General features: G+C 38.8%; 1 protein-coding gene across 25 annotated transcripts in view; it reads right to left on the minus strand.

Moving 5' to 3' along the window:
- The window catches only part of LOC117578236 (small conductance calcium-activated potassium channel protein), a 107845-nt gene that overhangs the window by 49945 nt on the left and 42923 nt on the right, over positions 1–14977 (minus strand). The window contains exons 1-2 of one of the 25 annotated variants that reach the window (XM_034263655.2): positions 3069–3085; positions 2186–2534 (exon numbers count right to left, since the gene is read on the minus strand). The exons of 21 other annotated variants lie outside the window; for them this stretch is intronic. The gene's annotated coding sequence lies outside the window, so the exon portion shown is untranslated. Of the gene's footprint in view, positions 1–2185; positions 2535–3068; positions 3086–13770; positions 13899–14977 lie in introns of those variants that run through there. 3 more of the 25 variants (XM_052007305.1, XM_052007298.1, XM_052007303.1) reach the window with 3 other exon arrangements.

Below are 14977 nucleotides of genomic sequence, written 5' to 3' on the forward strand. Positions count from 1 at the left end.
GTAGGTAAGTGCTCGAAGCACAGTTGACATGTGACAGCAATCGAATCAAGAGGCGGAGCTGAACAAAAAATGGGCAGAGAGCGAGAGAGGGGAACGAGAAAAAGGACGACTGTCTAGTCTATGTGAAAACTGAGCTGCGCTGAGCTGAGTTTAAGGACAAACATTGACAATTATTTAGGGTTTAAGGCTGAGAGAAGAGAGAGTCTCCGTTTGTCACTGACAACTAATTACAGTCTGGCTAACAGCAAATGACAACCATGATTGATTACCAATAGTTGATATAGCGCCACAGAGAATATCAAACAATTAAACAATATCATTATAATTACTCATAACAGTGGGGTCAATACACAACAAATGTGAACAGATTGCACTCTCTTAGTCATCGACAACATTAAAAAAGAAATTCAAGCCAATGCACCTCTCACCTTGTATTAAACTCAATTTCAACGTATTTAAATATTTAGAAAGACGAATGTGAATGGCGTGTTTGGCATATTAAATATGCTTAACATCCTCACATCATTTATTCACTTCAATTGAATGTTATATTTGTGCAAGAATTATATAAAATAGGCCGTCGTTATTATAATAATAATGAAACTCAAGTCTAATAATAGTAATAATCATCACTTATAAAGAATCTACAAAAGCCTTCTTCAGTTACGATTATAATGCAATCAGCCATTCGTTGAGGTTGAAAATAAATCCAGCGCATAAAAATAGCAGCCTAATTATGCTACCAGCTGATTTTCCGCACATTAATGCGTGTCTGATTAAAACGAAATTTGTGTTTATAATTAACAATCTCAAGTACACTTGCTCCACAAATCTATGGCTGCCATAGTTTTGATCCCCTTCCATCCCAAACATAAAAAAACATTCGCACAGCACACAAAATTCAACTTGAACTTTTGGAGAAAAAGTGGCCGGGAAAGTTTTGTGCTACCCTTAAGGCTTATATACGGCTTTTTAGCTGGCGTAACAAAAAAATAATATATATGTATATATATGCCCAAACTTTTAAATGAAGCCGGCGCAAACTTTTTTAGTTAAAGGTACGATATTTTTTTCTGCATTTTTAATAATTTACGAGAGAACACAAATTGTGTGAGTGAGTGTGTACGTGTGTGTGTGTGTGTGTGTGTGGAGGGAAGGTGAAGCAAATCAGAGCCCTTAACACATTTCATAACAATTATGATTATACGTTGCATACTTTATGGCAACATGACGTATACGCAACGTGCAAAGCAAAGGCAGCGTAACGCATACGCAACGTTGTACCTACACACACACACACACACACACACACACACACACACACACACACACACACATTATTTGCCATCTTTCTTTTTTTTTACTTATTTCTTTATTTTGTGTTTAGTGAGTTTTTCACGTTTCGCTGCTCACTTCACGGCGTTGTTGTTATCTGTCAGATGTATGTGTGTGTGTGTGTGTGTGTTACATACATAAGCCTTACATAACGAGCGCGCAGTAGGAGGCAGACTTCCCTGCACTTCATGTGCGCTCTGTTTATCAAAGCTAGCGAGTTGCATAAGCTATTGAGATGCTGTGTGGCAAAGTTGTGTTTGCAACAAAAACAATCTGCCGGCAACGACAGAAACATGTGACAACAAGGCGACCAACAACCCACAAAAACACACACACACACACCTCCTCTCTAGCTCAGCCTACAACACCACATAACACAACACAACACACACAAGAGTTGCGGAAATGTCAATCAACAAGCCGGAAACTGGCAACTGCCACTGAAACCGGCTTGATGAAGCAGTTTTTTCTCTTTGCTGTGCCCAACCGGTTTGCCTGCCTCACTAAAAAACACACAGTGTACGAAAAACAAGAGAAGCTGGCAAAAGTTTTTTTTTTTCTGCACAGTGCATAAATATAGGCGTTGATAAGCACGCGATAGCGATAAGGTTTAACTTGACGCATAGCTAATTGTTATGACACTAGCGATAGACACTAGCGCCTGGCGGACAATTGCTAGTTGATATATGAGTGAACTACTCCAAGGTGTGAACTTGCATTTGTGGAGTTAGTCAAATTGAATATCAGTTCACTTGGAGCTTGGAGTTAGTTCAGTGTTCAGAGTGTGTGTTTTGAAGAGTTAAAAGATTGAGAATATGAAATTTAGAGTTAAGAGTTTTAGTTAGCGTACTTTTTTGTGTATGCCTCGATGTTGTTGCTGCGCGTCGCTTGCTTCGGCGAGCGGCGGAGGGGGGGTTGCGCGGGGTGCCCTTTGCGTTTCTTCCTGTTGTTTACGACATTGAAGCGGTAGCGCATTGGAACATCCGTCGTATCGTTTCGCCTCTCATAGTGCTGCTGCTGTCCGTGTATGTGTGTGTGCTTGTGTGTGTGTTCCGTCTGCTCTTCTCTCCGCTGCTACCGTTGTTGTTGTTGTTGTTGTTTTATTTTCCTTTTACTGCTGCCGCTGCTTCTTGGTCTTATTTTTGTTGTTGTTTCTTGTATTTTGTTGGAATTTTAATTGTTCTGCTTACGCTTTTCGGCTGCTTGAGAATTGAAAACGAATTACGAATCGAAATTTCTTCCTTTTTCACGTTTTTTCTTTTTTTTTTTTTTTTTTGTTGGTTTTTGTTATTGCTGGTGCCTCTTTAATCACACGCACACACACACACGCAAACGCAGGCACGCACACACGCACTCACACACACACACATACAGCATGCACACAATCAGACGCTGGACACATTTGATGGACTCTCGCACACACACACACACTCACAGAGACACAAACACACGCGCACTTGAAAAAAAATGTGAAAAGAAAACAGATGAAATTCGCTTGTTGTTGTTATTTTAGTTGTTTAGTTGTTCTTCATTTAAGTAGTTTTTCGTATATTCTTTTTTGGCTTTTGGTGTGTGTGGTTCTTTTTTTTTTTGCTTTTCTTTTTATTTATTTTGCCGTTTTTAATTTGGTTAAGTTCGATTGCGATTGATAGAATTATTGGTGCTTTTAGCCTCGTTTGTTGTTGTTGTTGTATGTAGATTTGCTTAGATTTTTATTGTTTTATTGTAAGTACATAATAAGTAAGTGTGTGTATTTTAATGGAGCTCTGCGCTTGCTACGTCAGCCATGGGTGTAAACACAATACAGACTGAATCTTAACTGGCAATTGGCAACGGCAACGGCAAACTGGCAACGCCGACGTCGGCGACAACGATGACGACGACGACGACGGCGGCAGCGGCAACGACGACAACCATGCACAACTTTCGTAGAGGACGCCCAACGACGATGCCGACAACAACGACGACGTCGACGACGACGACGACGCCGATGAGGACGATGACGAGCAAGTTCGAATTAACTCGACCACAATACGAGCTATGCGAAACGAGACTCTACACACGAGAAGACGAACACAATACGACCGAATGACCGACGAAGCGACGCGACGCGACCGACCGACCGAATAAACGGTACAACCGACCAAGCGACGAAGCGACCGTCAGACAGACAGACAGGGCGGGGGATATACATCGCGTAAGTCGCTCACTCCCACACACCCACACACACACACGCACACACACCTCTACAAAACGAAAGTGAGCGCGCGCCCGGCTAAAGCACAAGTTGCGGCTCCAATTCCGACTCTAACTCCAACTCCATCTCCGATTCCAACTCCAACTCAAATGTTGCCAACACGTTGTTGTTGCTGCTATGCATTTGCTTGCTTTGCGCCAAAACACAAAAAAAAAAACAACAAAAAAATGGGGCGAGGCTCCGTGTCTCTCAATGCCGCAGCTGCCCCATCAACATCAGCTGCTGCCTTTTTTTTTTGCACACTTGATTTGTGGCGCCGCTTGCTGATCTCCGCTTTGACTGCAAAATTCATTTATTTGGCCTTTTTTTCTGGTGGCGGCGCGCTTGCCATTTTTTTTCGCTTTTCATTTCCTTGTGTGGCATTTTTTTGACAATTATGAATTGACATTGTCTTAGACGTGTGAATGTGTGTTTGTGTGTGTGTTGTCCGCTCTCTTTTGCTTAATACGTGTGCTCGGCGCTCTCTCACTGCTGCGCGTGTCTCTCTCGGCTCTTGTTCTCAGGCTCACTTTTGTGTGCTCGTGCTCGCTCACGCTTGGTGGCTGGGTCTGGTCTGCCTGGATATCGCCATCCCTGTTGTGCGCCTTTGTTTTTGGGTGAACAAAACGGTAACTGGCAACTGGCAAACTGGGTACACTTACACTCGCAGCGACAACAACAACAAACACAATAGCGAAGCCGACGACGAAGAGGAACAGAAGCCGCGGCATCGGCATCGGCAGAGCCAAAGCAGCAGCAGCAGCAGTGGCGACAGTGATGGCAGCGTTAGCAACAACAACAATAACACCCACACCAAGAGAGTAGACAAAATGCCGCCTGATAGCGCTTTGGCGTGCCAGAAGCTTGTTCTTGTTGTTGTTGTTGTTGTCGCTGCTGTCTCTGAAAAGTGAACTTTGAGCTTTTGAGCTTGATCTAAACATAATTCGTGCCTGGCACGCGATACGAAAATCAAAATTGAACTTTACAAGTTAATCCTTTACACAACTAAATCTATTTGATACACACGCACACACAAACATACCAATATTCAATATACCAACAAATATGTAATATATACTGTATTGGTATATTTATTTGGTGCCTGGCGTTGCCATTTGCTAAAAATCAAATCAAAACAAATAAAGTAGAAATACAAAGAAGAAGAAGCAGCAGCAGCCAACAAGAGGTGTAGAAAACGAAGAAGAAGAAGAAGCAGTACCAGCTATAGAAGAAATCAGGAATGGCCCAGAGTGGAGGGGTGGTGGCCAGGGGAGTGGGAGTGCCTGTCTTTTGCATTTCGAGTTGAGTTTGTGCGTCCTTCGCTTGGTCCTGCGCATTGGCAAGCGCCGATTTGCGTAAGGTGCCAGGCACTGGCTCCTTGCTGGCTGCCACAGTCAAAAACACGCCTCGCCCTCGCTTTGGCACTCCCCCTCCCCCACCCCATCACCTTCCGCACACACCGCACTTGGCAGCTTCACACTGAATCTCAATCGGAAAGTTTAGCTGCGCTGCTTCTGCTGCGCGTTTGCTTTGTCATCGGCAATTGTCGTTGTCCTAGTCACGTTGTTCAGCAATATTTTTTAGTTGCTCACATATGTATGCTCGCACGGGTGTGTGTGTGTGTGTGTGTGCTTGAGAGTATGTCACGTTGCGCGTGTGTGTGAGTTTAACTCTCGCTTTGGCGAATGCATCTCCTGCTCCCCACCCCTTCTTCATCGTCTTGCGCTGACGATGATGAACTTGCAAATGGATTTGCCTGGCAACAAACAACAGCTGATGGATGTGCAAAGTGGCATCTCTCAAACTGAAAGAGCAGCCCAAGGGCATCCAGCAGCTCACCCACTCCAACTCTAGTACTAGTTGTACACACTTCCCCACTCCCTAAAACTCTAGTTGTCCCGCTCACACGCCCTTTGCTTTAATTTGCTACCTATCATTAAGCAAAGTCACACAAATGCTTTTGCCTTTGAGCAACATTCAATTGGACACAAATTGTCAACAGGAGACATTGCAGACTCTCGTCTGTGTATGTGTATGTGTGTGTGTGTGTGTGTGGCACAGTGCAACAATGCAGCGCACACCGTTTGGCGACCCAAATATCAAATGGAAATGTCAACGCAAAACGACAGATAGTCAAAATGTTGTCATGTCAGATTTTGAATAAATCATGAAAATGAAAACTTTATGCATTTGTCAGCCGTTTGTAGTCCCTGTCCTCTCCTCGCCTCTCCCTTCCAACTCCCACAATCACCATCTCTCCCTCTCTCTCTCTCTCTCGTCTTATCGTCCGTTGGCAGCTCTGACAGCAGTTTGCCTAGTTCAATACATTTTTGGGGCCATTGCTCTGCGAGCGTTTTGGGATTAGGCCATGCTCTAAGCCATCCTGCCAGTTGGCATAGACACAAAATGCCAATTGAGCTACTTAATTGCAGGCAAAATGCTTTCCAAATTGAGCCATAAGTTTGCTGCTTGTAATCAAAAGAAAACAGAAACAACAAAATTATTGGCTGCATTCTGGCTATCGATTAAAAACGATAAGCACAAAAAACGATTAGTCCGCATTAGTTCCAATTAACAAACCAGTTCCGAGATTTTGAACTACTTCAGCTGACACAACATTTTTATTTAAAGAGATGATTATTTGAAGGTACATAGATGATGAAGACAATCATTAGGAATTCGTTAATAATGGGGTTTTATTACAATCGCATCTGCTCAATTCTAGCAATTGGTATTGAATTATTGAGGCATTGAAAGGAATATTGTGTATATGAGTCATACTCGAAACCCGGAAGCCACCGGAAAGGGAATCAAATAGGCGAAGCGCTCGAAAAACGTTTAAATACGCTTGCTTCATACATTATAGAAGCAGATACTACACTATATATGTATATATATATATAGTGTGCACCAGCCCATTATCATTAAATTTTCAAAAGTTCTTTGGACTATTTTGCAGCGCATAATTCTCGGACTCGGACACGGATAACGAGGCCCGTGTTGCAGCAATAAGTTATTGGCCATTGAGGCCACCTGCCACCTGGATTCCACTGCCAATGACTCCCCCCCGTTTCCGCCCCCGCTCCCGTTCCCAATTACCCACATTCGTGGCGAGTCGTCGGCGTCTCAGTTGCCCACTTAAATAACGCAGTCAGGGTCAGACTTCAATATGCATGGCAATACAGGCAGATGGGTCAATGAGGCAATGAGGCAATGAGGCAGAAGAATGAGCAGAAAGAGCAGGAGGGGAGGAGGAGCAGGACAATGGTCAGTTGCTGGTGGGTTGTGCTGCAATTGAACGGGCGTCGCTCGCTTTCGAGTTGCGTCGCGTCGCGTTAACGCAAACGCCTTAAATATTTCAACAGCAGCAGCAGCAGGAGCAGCTGAAATGCTCATTCCCATCGCTCTGTAACTGGGATTCGATTCGCACTCTCTCTCTCTCACTCATTCTCTCTCTCTCTCTGTCTCTCTCTGGTGGCCGCTTGTCGCCACCGCAGGCGCATATAAAATTTATCATCGGCTAAATATGGCATGGCACAACACTGAAGCGAAGAAGGTGTTTGCTTATAACGCACACATGTCGCCCACATTTACTTGCATCGATAATTCATGCGCTGCCCAGCACAACACACAACACACAACACAACACAACACTAAAGACACACAACCAAATATAAACTTAGCCAAGGCCTCAAAAAACTGCAGTTAAATAGAGCCAAAAGCAAAGACAACAAAAAAACTGGCAAAGAATAACACGACGCAAAAAACTATTGAAAAAGTGTGACCAACTCCAATTAAATGTGGCTTTAAAAGTACATTCTGAGCTCAATTTGTATATGCTCTAAATATAATTCATTCAAATGAGTGGGCGTATAGAGGCGTGGTTAACGCAACACAAAGAAAAAGCAACTATTCAAAAAGTGTGACTAACGTTATTAAAAATAAACTAACTGTGGCCATAAATAGTGCATTCTAAGCTCGATTATTATAGCTTCTATGCAAATGGGCCCAAAGAGGCGTGGCTAATGCAACAAAAACTATTCAAAAAGTGTAACCAACGCTATTAAAGATAAAATGTGACCATAAAAGGTACATTATAAGCTCAATTAGTGTAACTTCAATGTAAGTGGACGTAGAGAGGCGTGGTGAAGTTCTATAACAAGCTAAACTTTTACACTTTATGCACAATAAATTTCACTCTAAAACTCGCTGAGATCAAAGTCTTCAAACCGATGGACAGACAGACAGAGAAAAGTTTTGAAATGGGCGTAGAGAGGCGTGGCTAACGCAGTACAACGCAAAAAACAATACAATTGGAAAAGTGTGACCAACGTTATTAAATATAAACTAATTGTGCCCATAAAAGGTACATTCTAAGAAGTGTGACCATCGTCATAAAAAGTCTATTCTAAGCTCAATTAGTACAGCTTCTATTTAAGTGGGCGTAGAGAGGCGTGGCCAAGGTCTAGAGCACGCTAAACATTTACACTTTATGCACAATAAATTTCATATCGCTAACTCTTAAAGTCGCTGAGATCAAAGTCTTCAAAGCGATGGACAGACAGACGGCCGGAAAAAGAAGGCTAGAAAAATGCGGAGAAATGTTTTGCTTGGTGTAAGAACTCGAACGAACTGCGAACAGCGAACTGAACTGAACTGAGCTGGAACGTTGGCTTAACTCATATGCCATTAATTAAAGTTGGCTAAATTGCTCGAGAATCTGCAATCGTGGCTGGTCATATATCATGCTTGACCAGCTCGCTTTTCATACATTACAGCAACAATAACAGTAACAACAAGAAGTAGAAGGTGAAAGTTCATTGAGTCTTCAAATTGCCCAGAGAGCGAGAAAGAGAGAGGCAGAGCAAGAGAGAGAGAGAGAGAGAGAGAGAGAGAGCGAGTCTATCATCCGCGCTTTATTTATGGCTTTGCAACAATATTGTTGATACAAATATTGATAATTATAATGTGATATATTGTTCTCGCCATCATTTCGAATTTATCAAATTTTTGTATCTCACTTTTGTTGACGTTTGCTTTCGCTTTAAATTACGTTGCAATAACAATAACAATAACAACAACAACAACAATCAATGTTGTTGACTTAAAAGCAAAGCTGTTGATAACATTTCTATTTCCACAGCTTGCGTACAAATTCGCAGAAAGGCGGAACGTATACTTAATATCTAAACATGAGAATCAATTGAATATATTTATTTCATAGTATGGCAAATTTATGTGTAATAAATTTCAGGCTCAATTATTGTTTCTATGCTGTTTTCATTCTCTAGCAGGTAATTTCGCTGCATAATAAATAAATAAATTAAATACGAAGAAAATAATTAAAGCGAACGTTAAGAAAATATGCAGAAATATATCTAATTTACATATTAGATATTTAATTAAACCCCAAGTTGGAAATAAATAATATAAATTTACCAAATTTGCATAAGTGTAATAATAGACAATACAATAGTATTAAAAACAAATGAAATATAAAAACAAAATGATATACAATGCAATTTACAATATTAATAATATAATATTTAAAAAACTTGTATTGTATAACACAAAGAAAGCAGTTCATCGAATAATTTAAATGCATTAAATGTATAATACTTTTATGAAAATAAAACTGCACTAATAAAAATTTAAATAAATAAGCTTATAAGATATATAAAATCTATTTCATTATTAGTTCACTTTTATTTCTAAATAAGTATTTTACATTTAATGCATTAACATTTCATTTTAATTATTCTCCATTATTTTAATAAACTTCCACACGTATTTTGAATTTATTTAAATTTAATTATCAGTTACACGGCGCGTATACTTAATGCGTGTATAGGGAATATTTTCTGCAGTACAATTATGTTAAATAACAGTCTGTTATGTAGTAGAACACTGTTAAGCTGCTCTTATGTTAATAACAGTCTGAGTTGAATCTTAACAGTGTGTCTTTGGCGTTTACAGAATACGACACTGTTAAGTGCGACAGATCTGTTGTTTAACAGAGTGTGATCACGACATGCGCTGTTACTGTTAATGTGCTGCTCTTATGTTGACAAGTCGAAAAGAGAGAGAGAGAGAGAAGAGAAAGCATAACATTTGTTGTCGTTGTTGTTGTTCTGCACTTGACAACTTGATGGCTTGCCACGTGAGTGTTATGTGAGCGCCTCTGTGTGCGTGTGTATGTGTGCGTGTGTGTGTATGGGTCAAAAAGGGTATTAAGGGCAGGAGACGAAAAGAATGCGAAGCGTAATGCAATTTATTATAACAACAATAAAATGCCAAGGGAATTTGCGGTCCGTTTAACACACAATTTGGAGTTTGTTTCGTTTACGACGACGTTGCTGCTGCTTCTGTTGTTGACTTGACTCACGTTGCCAGCGTGGCAGCGCAATCGATTTTCAAGTCAACTCAACTCAACTAAACTCGAAAGCAAGTCAAGTCAAAGGTGACGACAGAGAGACAGAGAGACAGAGAGAGAGAGAGAGAGAGAGAGAGAGAGAACTTGTTTGCTTTTGCGAGTGGAAAGCCAGGAAATGCTCAAGTAATTGACAATGTACCGCTAGACGAGCTAACGCCCCAATTCACTCACCCTTCACTCCCTACTTCACTCACCCCCCCAGGGTTAGAAGAAGTGTTGGCTATTCAAACTTTCCACACCTCTTAAGCACCCAAAAAACAAGAACGAACATCAAAAAAATAACAACACCGAACTGACCCTGACCTCAAAAAAGAAACGAAAACGAAAGCGAAAAAGTGGAGGCTCGAAATTGTGGATTTCATTAGTCAAGTTGAGTTAACTGGGGGATTTGTCAGGTTTTATTTGGTGGCACACACTCTTAATGCCCCCCCCCCCCCCCTTCCCAAAAAAAAAAAAAAAAACACAATCCCCCAATCCCAATCGCAATCTCAATTTCGGAGACTCGAGTCGCAGGTGCTTCAAGTAATTTTATTTCGAGTATTTCATTTTTCTCTTTGCCTTTCGCTTTGTTTTTATTGCATTTAATGAGAATGAGTATACGCCTAGTGGGCCCCCCTTTTCGATGTGTTATTGTGTGTGTATTCCAATCACTAATAGAGATGACTTCGCGGCAAATCGATTAGGTCATATGCCAGCAGCACTCTAAACAATATATCAAAGACAATGAACAAAGCAGAAGGAGGATGGAGGATGGAGAAAGAGGCGGAGGAAGGGGAAGGGGAAGAGGAGGATGTTCCACTATACATTTTCTATATTATAGTCCCGAAGTATTTATGGGCATTTGTTTTCGATAGCAATTCAGATACAAATACAAAAATGAATATAGATACAATCATTGCTTCTTTGTTTTGTATATTTTCCACACATATTTAATACCCTTTCATTCCAAATATTTATTTCAATTGCATTTGGAATATCAATAATCAATACATAATTAATTTAGCTTATTTCATCATCATCGTCATCATCATCATCAACACTTCTTAGCCATAAACTTTTCTAGCAATTGCTCTCGCTCGTCTTAATTGCATTGCATTAAAATTTCAATTGTTTTTCCATTTTACATTTGCTGAGATGACTTTTAACATTTCCTGTTTATATTTCGCATTTTGAGTTGTTTTATTGCTTCTACTTCAAAACACTAAAAGATTAGAAACCCAGTTCTTTTTTTTTGTCTCTCAAAGCACAAATCGAAAAGGTTGAGAAATAATGCCAAAGTTAACACAATTTATTCGCAACTAAAACACATATTTTGACGATATTTGGAATGCACCATTGTTAAATCACCTAAATGAATAATTTCACTTTATTAAATATTCCTTTTATTTATCGCAATATTTAAATTGAAAGCAATCTACTTTAACATATTTTAACAATAAGTAAACTTTATTGCTAAGACTTTCCGAATCTTGAATGTAAATTATATTTATTTTAAGTACTGCAACTAAAACACACAAGTTAATGATTTTTGGAATGCGCTGCAGTAAAATAAATTAATTCCTTAGTTACAAGTTATGTAGTTTTTCTTTTTAATAATTTATCACATCATTTAAATTGTTCGCAATCAACATTCACATATTTTATAGAGTCAGGAATTTGATGCCTTAGCAATTGATTAAATTGTCGGAATTTTTATGAAACAAAAATTTTTGTCGAAATAATTTCGTTAACAAAATGTTTCAAATAAAAATGTGGTACTTCAAAAAGAAATTGCTAATTCAAAAAAATAGTCTTTTTATTTAATTAGTATATCAATTAGTTAGTCAACATTTTGCACATTAATATTATTAAGATTTATATACTTTAGTTCAAGAATTCGAATAATTTATAGCGATGAAATAAATGATAATTTTCATCAAATTAAATACTCACAAAATTTGTTAAATATTAACACGAAGAAATCATTATAAATTTCATGTATTAAATAGAAGAAGAAATACACACTTTCCAAATCAAATAAATATGAAAGAGCAGAAATAATAAAAGCACTTGAAAAGGGCGTTTAGGGTCTTTGGAATGCCCTTGGCCATAATGCTGGCTGGATTAGCGATGCGATGCGATAAAAATAGTTCAAGTAGAGCATTGAATATTCTCTACGCCAAGGGGAACAAAATGCTTTCCCATTGTTATTTTGGTTTACGCGCTCATCTCTCTATTTGTGTATGTGTGTGTGTGTGTGTGTGTGTGTGTGTGTGTGTGTGTGTGTGTGTGTGTGTGTGTTTAGTTGTTGTTGTTGATTTTTCTGCAGATGCTTTGGATGAAAATAACTTGGAATAGCCCCAGTTTTAGTTGAGGAACACAGAACGCTGCGCGTTTTTCTCATCCTCTAATTTTTTTTTTTATACCCGCTAAACAGAGAGTAGAAGGGTAATATAATTTTGTGAAATCCATGTAACAGGCAAAAGGAAGCAACTCCGATCCCATAAAGTATGTCTGTCTGTCTGTCCGTTCATATGAACACTTAGATCTCAGAGACTATAGGAGATTGAGATACAATTTTTTCTCGACAGCATTTATTATATTTGCATGTCGATCAAGTTTATTTAAAATTTTTGCCACGCCCACTTTTGCTCACGCACATCGACAAAAATCGATTAACATGCATAGTTTTGAAGCTAGAGCGTCAATATTTTGTACATACAATAATAATACTGGTATTTAAGATTCCTGAAAATTTGCTTACGATCAGATATGGTATATATCACATATAGCCTTTGAAAATTTGAATGCTTTTCTAAGGTATACGTTTAAAAAAAACTATGCCTAAAATAGACTCTGGTACATTTGTTGTCTTTTTGCGTTATATTAAATTTGGTATATTTTAATATTAATACTGCAAAAAACGCTTACGCATCTTAGTTGCCTTGCAACCTATGGTATATTTTCAATGTAGCACTTTAAACATATACCAAATATATCATTCGGTATATTTTTATCAATTTTCTAATATATAAATTCGGCATATTTTACAATAAATACCGCAATATGTTGCTTTTATTCCGAAAAAAAGAATTTCCTATATTTTTACTATTTTTGTGGTATATCAATGTGGTATATTTTAAATTTAATACCACATTATTTTGATTGTATTCCTAAAATAGCCTTTGGTATATATTTTTAGTATTTTTGCGGTATAGCAATAAGGTATATTTATAAATTAATGCCGCAGTACTTTGATTTTGTTTCAAAAGTAGACTTTGGTATATTTTTGGTATTTTTGCGCTATATATTAATTTGGTATATTTTAGACACAATACACTATTTTGCCTTAATAACCTTTGGTATATTTTTAGTATTTTTCAATATATATATTTAGTATATTTGAAAATGAATTCCGCACAGCTTTACTTTTATTCCTAAAATAGCCTACGGTATATTTTTGCGGTATATTAATTGGGTATATTTTACAATTATACCGGGTATCTCTCAGTTGAGCACACTCAACTGTAAGTTTCTTATTTGTTTTTTTTTTATTTGTTGTTGTTTATTTTTATAGTTGACTCGATGGACAACTGAAGCTGAAACTGGACCTGTCTACTCCTCTCCCTCTCCCTCTCTCACCCCCTCTCTCTCTCTCCATCTTTACTTCATAGTTTTAGGGTTAGGAACTTAGTTAGTTAGTTATGGCCATTTGTCATTTTGGGGGCTGCAAAACTTGTTTATCGTCGTCGTCTCCGTCGTCGTCGTCGATGTCTTCTTCACTTACCAGAATGGGTCGCTCGTTGGCATAAGAAAGTTTGCGCGTTTGACGCAGCGTCTCCAGCCAAAGCGATGTGCGGCGTGACGCATTTGTGGCGCCACCACCGCCACCGCCACCGCCCGCTCCTCCCCCTCCAACGCTGCCGGTGCGCGTCATTAGAGGCGGCTGCTGTTGCTGTTGCTGTGATGACGTTGATGATGGCATCGCAATATTTACGGCTGGACAAGCACCTGAGGCAGCTCCTCCTCCTCCTCCTCCTGGTTTATAGAGGCCGCCCTTGCATTGATTCTCCATGCAAGATGCTGGCGACATGCCACAAAACTCACTCACTTGCCACACAAAAAAAAACTATATACAAAAAACAATCACTTCACAACCAAAAAAAAAATGTATAACAAACAAAAAAAAAAAAAAACGTAATAGACCCTTTTGAAGGGTCTAAAAACAGTCGGAAATATTTCCAAATTTTTCGTACTTCTTTTTTATATATTTTATTAAAACAAAAACTTAATAGACTCTTTTAAAGGTTTGCAAATATTTCGAAATTTTGAACCTTTTTAGTCGAATATATTTCTTGTTTCAAACACAACTTAATAGACCCTTTTTCACTTGCCAAGCCAAAGGGTCTAAAAACAGTTGGAAATATTTGAATTTTCGTTTTTACTTTTTTTTCGCGTTATATTATATATTTTATTAAACTAGCTTTGCGTTGGCTTCAAATTGAATTAAATATGCTTTTTGCACACTTTTTTTCGTATTTTGTTTTATTTAGCACGCGATTTTTGTTGTATTTTTTGTTGTTTGGTTCGTTGTTGAATTTTCAGTTGAATTTCCATAAATTTTCATTGTTGTAGAAACGAATGCATTTTCGTGTATTGTATTGTGTTGTGTTGTGGCCGCCGTCGCGTCGTTTTGCTTTTGCCCGTTTTTCCGTTTTTCGATTTCCAAAAATTGTTTTTCAATTTTTCCTTCGACTTTTGGCGGCTGCGTAATTGTCCAAATGTAAACACAGAGAGAGAGAGAGAGAGAGAGAGAGACAGAGATAGAGAGGTGTGTGTGCACACACAATAATTGCAGATGGAAATTAACAGACAGAAAGATGGACAGTCGTCAGGCGGTAGTCAGGTTTGAGTTCATTTTGGCACTTTCATTGGCCATGTGTGCTACGACCTGGAAACTCAACTGAACTGAGCAACTGCTGTTCAATTGATAA

Source organism: Drosophila albomicans, chromosome X, assembly GCF_009650485.2.
Source record: "Drosophila albomicans strain 15112-1751.03 chromosome X, ASM965048v2, whole genome shotgun sequence".
NCBI classification, from domain to species: domain Eukaryota; kingdom Metazoa; phylum Arthropoda; class Insecta; order Diptera; family Drosophilidae; genus Drosophila; species Drosophila albomicans.